Raw genomic sequence first — 13,663 nt, 5'->3', positions numbered from 1 at the left:
ATACATGGATGTACATGGAATCTATTATGCTGAGTGAAATAAGTCAGAGAGAGAGAGAAAAACGCAGAATGGTCTCACTCATCTATGGGTTTTAAGAAAAATGAAAGACACCCTTGTAATAATAATTTTCAGACACAAAAGAGAAAAGAGCTGGAAGTTCCAGCTCACCTCAGGAAGCTCACCACAAAGAGTGATGAGTTTAGTTAGAGAAATAACTACATTTTGAACTGTCCTAATATTGAGAATGTATGAGGGAAATGTAGAGCCTGTTTAGGGTACAGGCGGGGGTTGGGTGGGGAGGAGGGTGATTTGGGACTTGGGTGATGGGAATGTTGCACTGGTGATGGGTGGTGTTCCTTTTATGACTGAAACCCAAACACAATCATGTATGTAATCAAGATGTTTAAATTAAAAAAAAATTAAAAAAAAAAAAAAAGCTTGAACCATTTTTAATTTACTCTATAAATATCAATAATACACATATATTGTTTTTTGTTTTCTATAAATATTACACTATTACATATAAAATAAAGGAAAAACAAAAGATAATGGCTATTATCAATCTTTAGAGAACTTTGCAATGTTCCATGTAGCACAATTCAGTTACTGTAAATATTTACAATGACTCACTTCATCAATTGGATAAAAAAATTACTACATTTTTGTGAAATATACATCTAAGAGATGAACTGTGAGCACATTAGAAATAGTATGTTGTAACTTCCAAATACATAAAGTGTTTTTGGAAAATGTTCAAATCATGAAATAAATCATGTTTACTTATTCTAGCATAGTTATTCCTTAACTTGTCCCAAAAATGTATCCTAAGTTTAATATGATATAAAAGAAATGAAAAACTTTTTTCAGTGTGTTGGAAAGAAAGTGGAGTAGAGGAGCGATTAAAGAAACCAGGTGCAAGCGCTTTCTTGAAGTGTTCTGAAAGAAATACTTGCCTCTGAGAATTTTAACAAGTTGGAGGAAAGTAGAGAGTGGAGCTGGGAGATAAGAGAAACCAGGTGCACCAATTTTCTAAAAATGTTCTGGAAGGAACATACTTGCTTTGATATAGAGGCTATAATGATGAATTAGAAAGCTTAAAGGACAAAAATTTTTTTTTTCCTTTGTACAACTAAATGGTAAGACCACAAGCTCCACTCTAAGTAGACGTCAAAACAAGTTGTCAATGGTACAGCTAAATAGAAAGTCAAGTCTCATTCGCTTTATTAATCCACTTAGGTGGCTGAGACTGAATCAATGTGGAAGGCTTCCAGATTCAAGAGATAAATGTTCTGAGTAGTCAAAATCTTACTTGAGGTTTGAAAGCAGGTGAGCAGGTGGTGAACTTATTGTCATGATGCATTTTAGTCTAGATGACAGTTTACTTGTGTACAAGATTTTTTCAGTTTATAAGTGCATGTTTAGATTACATACATATTCATAGATATAAGTAAATAAATGATAGCCCTAAATTTAGGTTGTTTTGGTTAGACTTATTGAAAAATTTGTTCTTAATAGGAATAAAACTCATTAGAATTCTGAATTTATTTTGTAGTGCATCTGCAAAATTATTGAATCTAAACTATGTAGGTAGGTGTTTTTTGGATTTGAATTTTTTTTTTACTTCAGAATACCCAAATGAACAGAGATTCTATTTAGAGTAGCCAAAATCCATTTAATGCCAATGCTTTTGTAGCTCATTTAGGCAAAATCAGTTATTTGAATTTATGGTAGAATAGGAACTAAACCAGTGGTTTAGTCCAGACAGATTAAATATCTTGTGCTGGAAATATAAATCCAAGATGGGGATTAGACTTTAACTTGATAGTTATTCCATCCTCTGCTCAGGGGTTTGAATTTCTCTTCTTCTGCAGAATTCCATTACCAAACAGGAAAATTACAGTCATATTTGTCAAGTAGTTAATGAGCTACTTCCATTTTAAATTCTCACAAATCTCTGGAGAGAGAGCATGCATCAATCTAAATAACAGAATGGGAAAGAAATTTCAGAAAATGTTCAAATATTCTTTTATTACTTTCAGTGGTAGCTTTAAAAATTTAAATGCTTTAAAATTAATTGGACTTACCTATCCCATACCTTTGAAAATTTTTGTAAATTCTAAGTGACAAAAAGTGTTTAGAGCCTCAGCACAACGAGTTGCATTTAGTCAAGAATTAACCTCTAAGTAAGTCAGTGAGTCAATGAACCACTGCTATAATCTTCCTGCCCTTTAAATCTTAGAGATTTTATTTCTTTTATAGTTTTAAGAATTTCATTATCCAAAAAAATGTACATATTATTAATAAAAAACTATTTTGAAATCAGGTTGCTTTGCTAAAAAAACAAAATAAACAAACAAAACATAAAACACTGGCTTAAACAAGAAAGTTTTATTTTATTACATTTCTATTTTTTCTAACAATAATCCTGGGTATCTGACTTAGTGGCTTAATGGAATTGGGACGACATGGTTCTTCCATCTTATAAGTGACAATGAGCACTTTATGCATATTTTCATTTTTTTTGATGGATGGAGTTAACATTTTGCTGTTGTTTTTGACCTTTGTGAATATTTAACATATCTTTGTATATATTAAAAATTGTATTTAATTAAATGTATGCTGCAAAAGTATTTCTTCTGTAGAGAAACTTTTTTATTTTAGCCTAAATTTATTTAATCATGCAAAGCCTTTTTAGTTTAATGTAGTCTCATATGTCTTTTTGTTTTATATGTCTTGTTTTTTTTGTTTTTTTTTTTTCTTTCTGTGTTTTCCAATGGAGTCAAATCTTTGAAGGCACTTCTGAGAATTGTGCCTATGTTTTCTTAGTGTATACCAAGGATTTGGGTCAAACCTCCTGGTCATTTTTTTCCTTCTTTTTTTTTTTAAGTAATAATTTACTCTTCAAAATTAGAGACATGTTTGCAGTTGGGCCTTAGTCATAAAAACAGTGGGGGGACACTGTTGGTGGAAATGTTGCACAGGTGAAGGGAGCTGAACCTCTTTGTCTGCGCCATAAATAGGGATTTATATATTTCCATGAGGAGGACAGACAGAAGGCCTGCTAGGATGTCATAGTCTTAGCACAGATGGCTCTCTCAAATACTCCCAAGGATATTTCACCAAAAGGTTCACTGGGAAGCCTCAACCCTAAGCAGATAATTGGTAAATTCCATAGAGATATTTTTCAGATTCATATTATGGTACTGACATTTTATATATATATTCACAACTAACATCTTTTTGGCCTTTCTCCCTTCTGTGCATATTACAGACAGATATAGCCTTTATTAAATTCCCTTTACCTAGATAATTCTAGCATGTAATTATGGGCACTATGCAACAACCTTTTATTTCCCTCCCCAGTCTTCAAATTAACTTTGCTGTTTCTGCTTCTGGAAATTAAATAGGATTTGGCCAGGATGCAGATTTGGGCTGTTTGACTTTTCATAGAAATGAGAATTTTATGTTTGTCGATACAGCTCTCTCCTTCACTTTGACCTGTAAACAATGAAGCCTATCTCCTTAAAACATTTGACACAAAATTTGACACAAATTTGAATTTGACACAAAATTCCCACTTATCACTAATCCTTATCTTACATTTAAGGCTAACTTGCCAGGAACTGCTTTGAAATGTTAAAATTAACCTTCTTTGTAACTTAGGACTCTTATTGCTCTTCCCCCCCCCCCCCCTAGACACCTGAATTGTTATGTATTTAAAACAAGTCTACTGTTAATGTTTAGGGGTACTAGAAAGGATCTGTGTGACTGGTAATTTACCTCATATACCTATTCCAGACATTAAACTTAGGATGCTGTTTCTCCACACACATTGTGTGCCCTCTAATTTCTTCATATTTTGCTGCCCATGCATCCACGCTCCTTAAGGGAACTCAAAGAAGTTATCTAACTCAACCAGATCCCAAGAGCTAGTCTACAACACTTCCTGGTCTTTAATCTATTTTAAATTAACAATTTTTGTGTGTTGTAAGAGATGGATATATCTTTTTCTGATATGTGGATATCTAGCCTTCCCACCATTTTTTTTTTTTTTTTTTTTTTTTTTGTGGTTTTTGGGTCACACCCGGCAGTGCTCAGGGGTTATTCCTGGCTCCAGGCTCAGAAATTGCTCCTGGCAGGCACGGGGGACCATATGGGACGCCGGGATTCGAACCGATGACCTCCTGCATGAAAGGCAAACGCTTTACCTCCATGCTATCTCTCCGGCCCCCTTCCCACCATTTTTTAATGAAGAGGTTTGCATTGTTTAATTTCATGAATCCAGTTCCTTTGTCAGATATTAAATGTAAATTTTATACTAAGCTCTCAATTTTATGCCCTTTGTCATATGTCTTTATTCTGGTGCTATACATTATTTTATTGTAATTTATAATCAGGAATTGCTGCATCTTCCTTCTTATCCTAGAACAATCTTCAGTTTATGGAATTTCATGATTCTATGCAAATTTTATAGAATTTGTTCTCAATCCTTGCAGAACGTCATTGGGATTTTAATGATGATTGCATAATGTTCGTTTTGATTATAATTTTTCCAACCCATCAACATGGACAAATTTTTCATTTCCTGGAATACTTTGCAATTTCAATAGTTTTAAATATATGATTTGGGGGGAGGGGCGGAGAGATAGCATGGAGGTAAGGCGTTTGCCTTGCATGCAGAAGGACAGTGGCTTGAATCGTGGCATCCCAGATGGTCCCCCGAGCCTGCCAGGAGCGATTTCAGAGTGTAGAGCCAGTAGCAACCCCTGAGCACTGCCAGTATGACAAAAAAAACTGAAAAAATATATATATATATGATTTTTTATATCCTTTGTTAAATCAATTCTTAGGTATTTGGTGTTTTTGAACACTATTTGAAATGGAAATTTATTTTAATTTCTTTTAGTTCAGTTTACCCCATATAGAAATGCAACCTATTCTTATATATTAAATTAAAAAATATTCTACCTTTCTGTATCGGTGACAATCATGCTTTTAAATCCTCTCAGTGTATGAGTAACTACATTAAATCTAAGAAATGTTCCTCCAAATATTTTTTATTCTTACCAAAAATATCCCACAAAGTATTCCATTAGAATAACAAATATAACATATAATTCAAATGCAAACTACAGTAAATACAGTAAATTTTAAAATTAAAAATGATAGTCCAAAATAAATAGAGTATAAGAAGTAGTATATTTCATGAGTTTTCAAATACATGTTTTAATGTTTTATCAATTTGCAACTTCCTGAGAATTATGGAATATTCTCTCAGAATCTCAGAAAATTAGATTTTAATATTGCAATAAAAGGCCAGAGCAATAGCACAGTGAGTAGGGCTTTTACCTTGGCTTGCATGCAGCTGACCTGGGTTCAATCCCAGACATCCCATATGGTCCCCAGAGCCTGCCAGGAGGAATTTCTGAGTGCAAAACCAGCAGTAACTCCTGAGTGCCACACCAGGTATGGCCCCAAACCCAAGATATCTATCTATCTATCTATCTATCTATCTATCTATCTATCTATCTATCTATCTATCTATCTATCTATCGATATCTTACTTACCTCCATAAAGGATATCCCTGTATCTTGTCTTTTGATTTGGGCTACATCTCATAGTAAGTTCAGAGTAGTTCATGATAAATTGGAAATATAATGGATCATAACAGGAAATGATTGTTGTAAAATGTTCGTTCATCTAGGAAGTATAATTGTTTTTCCAGTTCTTGATTTACATTGGGCATGTATTACAAGGAAAACATAAAATTTGAAATTAGATACCCTACATTTACTAGTTTTTAATAAGTGATTTCATTTGTGTTTATATGTTTAAAAGGATGCTTTAAATAGGAGTACTGTACTTCATAAAAGGAACTGCATAAGCAGATTTAGTGTTATGCATCTTTGGACAGCTTAAATGGACATTTAAAATGAAACTTCTTGAATGATAGGGTCAGCAATGATGCCCTTTGTTAAATTGTTTTAAACTTTTCCCTCCTTTTTGCCAATAAAGTTGTAAATAAAGACCATAACACATTAAAATCTAAACAAAAAATATTTATATATATGTATATACACACATATATTTATATATACATATATAGATATACATATATATTTATATACATATATAAGTATGTATTTGTGTGTATGTATATTGCAATAAAATGTGTTATTTCTAATAGGCAACAGATAATATATAATGTTTTACTTTCTATATATGGCCATAGTCCCACTAGTTTCTGAGTATCATTTAACCAACCATATTCAATACAATCAAACTTCAAAAGTTTTTATTTCCTGGAATTATTTCTATCTTTAGAATTATATTCTCTAGGGCCCGGAGAGATAGCACAGAGGCGTTTGCCTTGCAAGCAGCCGATCCAGGACCAAAGGTGGTTGGTTTGAATCCCGGTGTCCCATATGGTCCTCCATGCCTGCCAGGAGCTATTTCTGAGCAGACAGCCAGGAGTAACCCCTGAGCAAAAGCCGGGTGTGGCCCAAAAACCAAAAAAAAAAAAAAAAAAGAATTATATTCTCTAGAGATGAAATATGGAATAAGAACTTGAAGATGCTTCATTAGAATTTTAATATAGTTTAACATTTGAATGCTCTTGCTTTAGAACTCAGAGAATATTTACTCCTATTATGTAATATAAGCACATCTCAAATATTTACTATTTTTGATGCTTGCATCCTCTTCTGATACTAGTAAAATCTTTAATTTTAATAATCTATAAATATTAATGTTTATTATATTTAAATATAATGACTCCACATGTATATTCTCAAAAAACTTGCATATTTTAACATTATAATAAAATCCAAAGAAATAAATACTATGTAAATTATTACCATTTAAACTTTCAGTTAAGTGTACAGTTTATTTTTATTTTTGTTTTGTATGTTTATTATTTGTGTGATATGTATTATATAATTGGATAAGACAAACTGTGTTATATTTTCAAATATTTAGAAGAAGCAATATTTTATTTTATTGAATTTATTCCTATTAAAATGTATAATGAGTTATGAACTAGATTTATTTATAAAAAATTGGAGGAAAATATTACCATAATATTTTGTATTGAAGTGAAGACATTACCTTTTTTTTTTTTTTTTTGGTTTTTGGGCCACACCCAGTGGTGCTCAGGGGTTACTCCTGGCTCTACACTCAGAAATCACTCCTGGAAGGCTCAGGGGACGATATGGCATGATGGAATTCGAATCACCATCCTTCTGCATGCAAAGCAAACACCCTATCTCCATGCTATCTCTCTGGCCCCCAAATGTCTTTATATTTATAATATACTTGTTAAAAGGAAAATATATGTATTTCTTAATAATATTAAGCATATTATATTTTAAAGGTTTTCTTTGTGCAATTAATATATCTGCAAATGTTGCTAAGACCTTAATGCTATCTTTTCTTTTCACACATTGCACACATTTACAGTGGAATGTATATGGCTCATAATATTCATTTGATGACATAATTAAATACAATTTAATCATATGGAAAAATGGAACATTATACATGCCTTTTTGCTTTGTGGATGGATTTTGGTATTTAAGTTTAAAACTTTATGTTAAAATGACAGTTTATTTTTAACATTATATGTATATGATTCTTGTATAACACTAAACTAGTATCTTATTTTGTTAATTTTTCTTTTACTATTGGAAGAACATTATTTAATATAAAAACATTCAGTTTTTAAATGTGGTTAGCCATTTCTTTCTGACATACACTCTACTGTAAATTCCCTTGCCTAAGGTGTTAACTTTTAAATTTTAATGTGACACATTCCTTATTTTTTGCTATTAAGACTTTCTTCTTTCTTTTTCTTTCTTTATTTCTTTTATTCTTTCTTTCTTTCTCTCTCTCTTTCTTTCTCTCTCTCTTTCTTTCTTTCTTTCTTTCTCTCTCTTTCTTTCTTTCTTTCTTTCTTACTTTTTTCTTTCTTCTTTCTTTTTTCTCTTTCCTTCCTTCTTTCTTTCTTCTTTTTCTTTTTCTCTCTTTCTCTTTCTTTCTTTTTTTATCTTACTGCCTTCCTTTCTCTCTTACGCATTCAGACTTAAGGAACAAATAGTGTTCTCTCTCTTCAAATCTATTTGTTCCTTAAGAAAGAAAGAAAGAAAGAAAGAAAGAAAGAAAGAAAGAAAGAAAGAAAGAAAGAAAGAAAGAAAGAAAGAAAGAAAGAAAGAAAGAAAGAAAGAAAGAAAGAAAGGAAGGAAGGAAGGAAGGAAGGAAGGAAGGAAGGAAGGAAGGAAGGAAGGAAGGAAGGAAGGAAGGAAGGAAGGAAGGAAGGAAGAAAGAAGAAAGAAAGAAAGAAAGAAAGAAAGAAAGAAAGAAAGAAAGAAAGAAAGAAAGAAAGAAAGAAAGAAAGAAAGAAAGAAAGAAAGAAAGAAAGAAAGAAAGAAAGAAAGAGAAAAGGAAGGAAGAAAGAAAGAAAAAGGAAGGAAGGAAGGAAGGAAGAAGGAAGGAAGAAGGAAAGAAAGAAAGAAAGAAAGAAAAGAAATATTTTTAATATCCAAATGAAGGCGAGAACAAAACCATTTACTTAGCTTTAGTTTCTTGAATTTAATTGATAGCTATATTTCTACCTGGGAGTCTATAGTCTCAAGAAGAGTGCTCACAACAATGTTGAGAGGGCAGGCTGAGGGTAAAAAGGAATCTGGGACATTTGTTAAGGGAAATTGACACTGGTGTTGGAATTGTTGTTGGAGCACTGTATGCCTAAAACTCAATTATAAATAGCTCAGTAAATTAAAAAAAAATTGAATGCGTGTTCCACCCAAAATATCCCCACTAAATTTGAATAAGACCATGTATCTTGGCTTCTGGTACTAAAATTGTTTAATAATTTAAGGAGTGAAAGTATGGGCCTATATAAGTTAGAAGAAATGAAATCTAGAGTTAGGTTACCACATTTTACAATCTAGGTTTGTTATGTGTCTGCTGAATTCTTATGCTTCAGTTTTAAGGATTTCGGGGTGGGGGGGGACAGATAATACCCAGGGACCCTCAGGGTTAACTACTGGCTCAGAGCTTAGGGATCACTCCTGGAAATTCTTTGGGGATCTTAGGGGATGCCATGATTGAATACAAGTCAGCTGCATGCAAGAAAATCTACTCAGTGTACTATCTCTCCAGCTCTGCTTCAGTTGTTTTTTTTTTTAAATAAACACTTTATTGGACTGTGAATGACACGAGTGATACTGTTTTTTATACTGTTTTTATTTAATTTTTTATATCCATAATAATGAGCTTTCTTATGTATCATGTCATTTTTGGTACAGTTTCTTTCATTTCTTACGTTTTTGATGTGTTAATTTTGTTTGTTTTTTGGCCACACCCAGCAATGCTCAGGGGTTACTCCTGGCAGGCTCTGAGGACCATATGGGATGTTGGGGATTAAACCACTGTCAGTCTTGGGTTGACTGTGTGCAAGGCAAACACCCTACAGCTGAGCTATCTCTCTAGCCCCAGTGTGTTAACATTCATCACTTTCAATAGATATCTGTTTAAATGATAGTTTCATTGTTCAGAAGAAACTTTCTAGTTTAATTTCTAGTTTTAGTTGTTTTTTCCTTATTAATGTTGATTTCTCAATGATGCAGCTAAAGCTAATAATGTAAAATACTTTGTATATATTTTCTTCAGTGTAGTCTATGGTTGTATTTATAGCATCCAAGTATTTCATTAATTTAGTTTTGTAAATACTTTGAGATAGTGAGCTAGTTTTTTCTTATGCATAATACTATCCAGTTTTATTAAATATTCATTTGTATTGAAGAGATCTTCATATCTCCATATTTGCTCTTGGCTTATTTGCATAAAATAACTTTTTCATATAAGTGATCACTTGTTTCTGAACCCTGAATTCTATTGCATTGTTTCATGTCTGTTTTATATCAATACTTCAACTTTTTAACCACTCTATTTTCATAATATAGCTTAAAATCATGGAAAGTGATATTTTCTACTTTTCTTAGGATAATTTTGATTCTTTGGGAGTGTTTTGGTGTTCCAAAGAAATTTTGGTCACATCTATGTGATGCTACAGTAGGGACTTACAAAATAAAGAACTGTGGCCCACCCACTCAGGAAGAGGTCATGCCCAGGGCTGAAAGATAATCTCTCACCCACATAAATTCTTTTGAGACCTTACTAGCAGTAGGGAAGATTTGCCACAAAGAGCAGAGAGTGCAGTGGAGAAGGGTTCACTATGATAATTATAGTTGAAAATGATTGCTCTGGACATGAACTGGGTGCTAAAAAGAGATAAAGTAATATGCATGATACCCCTTCAGTAACCATATTGTGAACCACCCAGTTTAAAAGGTAAAAAGGAAGAGAGAGAGAGTGAAAGAAAATATCTGCCATACAAGCAGCAAGTGGGAAGAATAAGAGGGAGGGCAGGAAGCAAACAGAGACATTGATGGTGGAAATTTTGCTCTGATGGTTATTGGACATTGTATTACTGAAACTCAATTATGAACAACTTTGTAACCTATTTCAGTCTGATTTAATTAAACTATTAAATGACTAAAAGTTTAAAGAATATTTGTCCTAGTTCCTTGAAAAATTCCACTGAAACTCAAGCAGGGATCTCAAACTCAATTTCCCTGGGGCCGCAGGAGGCAAAGTCGGGGTGATCCTTGAGTGCAAAGTCAGTAGTAAGCCTTGAACATTGGGGTGTGTGACCCAAACAACTAAAACAAAACAAAACAAAAAAAGATTCCTCTAGGGCAGGGCCACAAAATGTTGTAAGGAGGGCTGTTTGTGGCCCGCGGGCCGCAAGTTTGAGATCCCTGCTTGGATTTATTTGGCATTTTAAGAATGCTAAGTCGAGGGAGGGACTACAGAGCAAGAAAACCGGCAAGACTTTGCAAAAGCTGGCTCCCTGTGTGTGACACCAGGCAGGGAAAACCCACGAAAGTACACCGGCCCAGTGGGGCCCAACTGAGAAAAACTGTGAGTTTGACCTGTATATGTCTGTCTACTGTCCTCTTGCGTGAAACTCTTGCGAGTGGGGCAAAAAGAGGCTCCAGAAAACTTGTTCGCCCAGATGCCATTTTTAGGGAGGGACTACAGAGCATGAAAACCGGCAAGACTTTGCAAAAGCCGACTCCCTGTGTGTGACACCAGGCGGGGAAAACCCACGAAAGTACACCGGCCCAGTGGGGCCCAACTGTGAAAAACTGTGAGTGTGACCTGTATATGTCTGTCTACTGTCCTCTTGCGTGAAAGTCTTGCGAGTGGGGCAAAAAGAGGCTCCAGCGGAGCATGGCCGCTCCGCTTCGCTATGCGGCCATGCACTCTTTCTAAGGAAAGAACACCATTGCAACAAGAAGGAAAAATTACACTAAGAACGGTGCTATATCACAGAAGCAAACATTTCTCTCCGGACTGTCTTCTCTGTTGCATGCTCGGGCCTAAGATTTGACCCAGTGTGAGGCTTCATCCACGGAGGACTCCCCTCCCTTAGAGGCAAGTCAGCCCATCCAGAAAGGGAGGAGCCAGAGGACTGTGCTGCCTGCATCATATTGACAATGAATACCACCACAACACGTAGAAAAACCCACAATACAAGTGTGACAATGGGGAAACAACGCAGGCCAGCATCAGACATAGAGAATGAAGATGACAATTCTGAGGACCAGATAATGACCAACCAAATAATCAAACTCTCAGATAAGGACTTTAGACTAACAATATGGAAGATGCTCAACGGACACCAAGAAACCATGGATCGAGTTGAACAGAACACTAATAAGAACCAAGAAAATAGGAAGACAGAAATCACAAAACTCCAAACTGAAATAACATGTCAACTAACAGGACTGAAAAAGTTAGTAAACGAAGTGAATGACAAAATGGATAAGCTCTGGGACAGGGTATCAGAAGCTGAGAATAGACTTGGTGCTGTGGAAGATGAGATACATAACAATTCTATACAGCAGGAGAGATTAGACAAAAAACTTAAAGCAAATGAGCAGACAATGGAAAAATTAGTCAAAGAATGGGAACAGATGAAAATAGAAGTCTATGATAAGATCAACAGAAACAAATTAAGAATCATTGGAGTCCCAGAGACCCAGGAAGAAAATTTCCAGGAAGAATCAATGGTCAAGAACATCATTAAAGAGAAACTTCCAGAGCTAAAGAATATATGTGATCATATCCTGCATGCCCGAAGAGTACCAACCAAAAGAGACCCCAGAAAAACCACCCCAAGACACATCCTAGTCACAATGACAAATCCCACAGATAGAGACAGAATTCTGAAAACAGCAAGTTCAAAAGGGGAAATCACGTTCAAGCAAGCTTCCCTGAGATTTACAGCAGACCTGTCACCAGAAACACTCAATGCCAGAAAGCAGTGGTGGGATATTGTGACAAGACTGAATGAAATGAATGCTTCACCCAGAATACTATACCCAGCAAAACTCACTTTCCGGTTTGACGGAAGAATACATGGTTTCACAGACAAAAAACAGCTCAGAAACTTCACAGACACAAAACCAGTCTTAAGAGAAAAACTGAAAGACCTAATCTAAGACAAGACTACCCAAAAGACACACCAAATTTCAAAATAAAGATGGCGTTAAATCCCAGGACAATTCTTTCTCTCAACGTCAATGGACTAAATGCACCAGTTAAGAGACACAGAGTGGCTAAATGGATCAAAAAACTCAATCCAACCTTCTGCTGCCTACAAGAAACGCACCTGAATAGTCAGAACAAACATAGACTCAAAATAAAAGGCTGGAGAAAAATTATCCAAGCAAACAACACCCATAAAAAAGCTGGAGTGGCCATACTAATATCAGATAATGCAAACTTTATACTCAGGAAGGTTGTAAGGGACAAAGATGGACATTTTATATTAATCAAGGGGTACGTAGAGCAGGAAGAATTCACTCTCCTAAACACCGAATGAGGGGCCAGCAAAATATTTAAAACAACTGTTGACAAATCTGAAAATCAATATCAATAACAACATAATAATTGTGGGGGACCTTAACAGGGCTTTGTCAACACTGGATTGGTCAACCAGACTGAAACCCAACAAGAATATACTAGACATGAGGAGAGAAATGGAAGGAAGAGGCCTAGTGGATATATATAGGACACTCCATCCCCAGAAACCTGGATACACATTCTTCTCCAATGTACATGGAACATTCTCCAGGATAGACTACATGCTGGCACATAAAACATACCTCCATAAGATCAAGAGGATAGAAATTTTGCAGACTACCTTCGCTGACCACAAGGCTCTGAAATTATTTGTGAACTCCAAAGGGACTCAGAAGAAACACTTTAACACCTGGAAGTTAAACAGCCTCATGCTCAATAACCAGTGGGTCCGAGATGAAATCAAGGAGGAAATAAAAAGGTTCCTGGAAACAAATGACAATAAAGACACAAACTCTCAGAACTTATGGGACACAGCAAAAGCAGTACTGAGAGGAAAATTTATAGCTTTGCAAGCACACATCAGGAAGGAAGAAGGAGCTTACCTGAGTAGCTTAATGACACAGCTAATAGAACTAGAAAATGCTCAACAAAAGGACCCAAGAACAGGAAGACAGAAGGAAATAACAAAGCTGAGAGCAGAAATCAACGAAGTGGAAACTCAAAAAACAA

This window comes from Suncus etruscus, chromosome 1, assembly GCF_024139225.1.
Source record: "Suncus etruscus isolate mSunEtr1 chromosome 1, mSunEtr1.pri.cur, whole genome shotgun sequence".
NCBI lineage: Eukaryota > Metazoa > Chordata > Mammalia > Eulipotyphla > Soricidae > Suncus > Suncus etruscus.
This window is presented reverse-complemented; position numbering follows the sequence as displayed.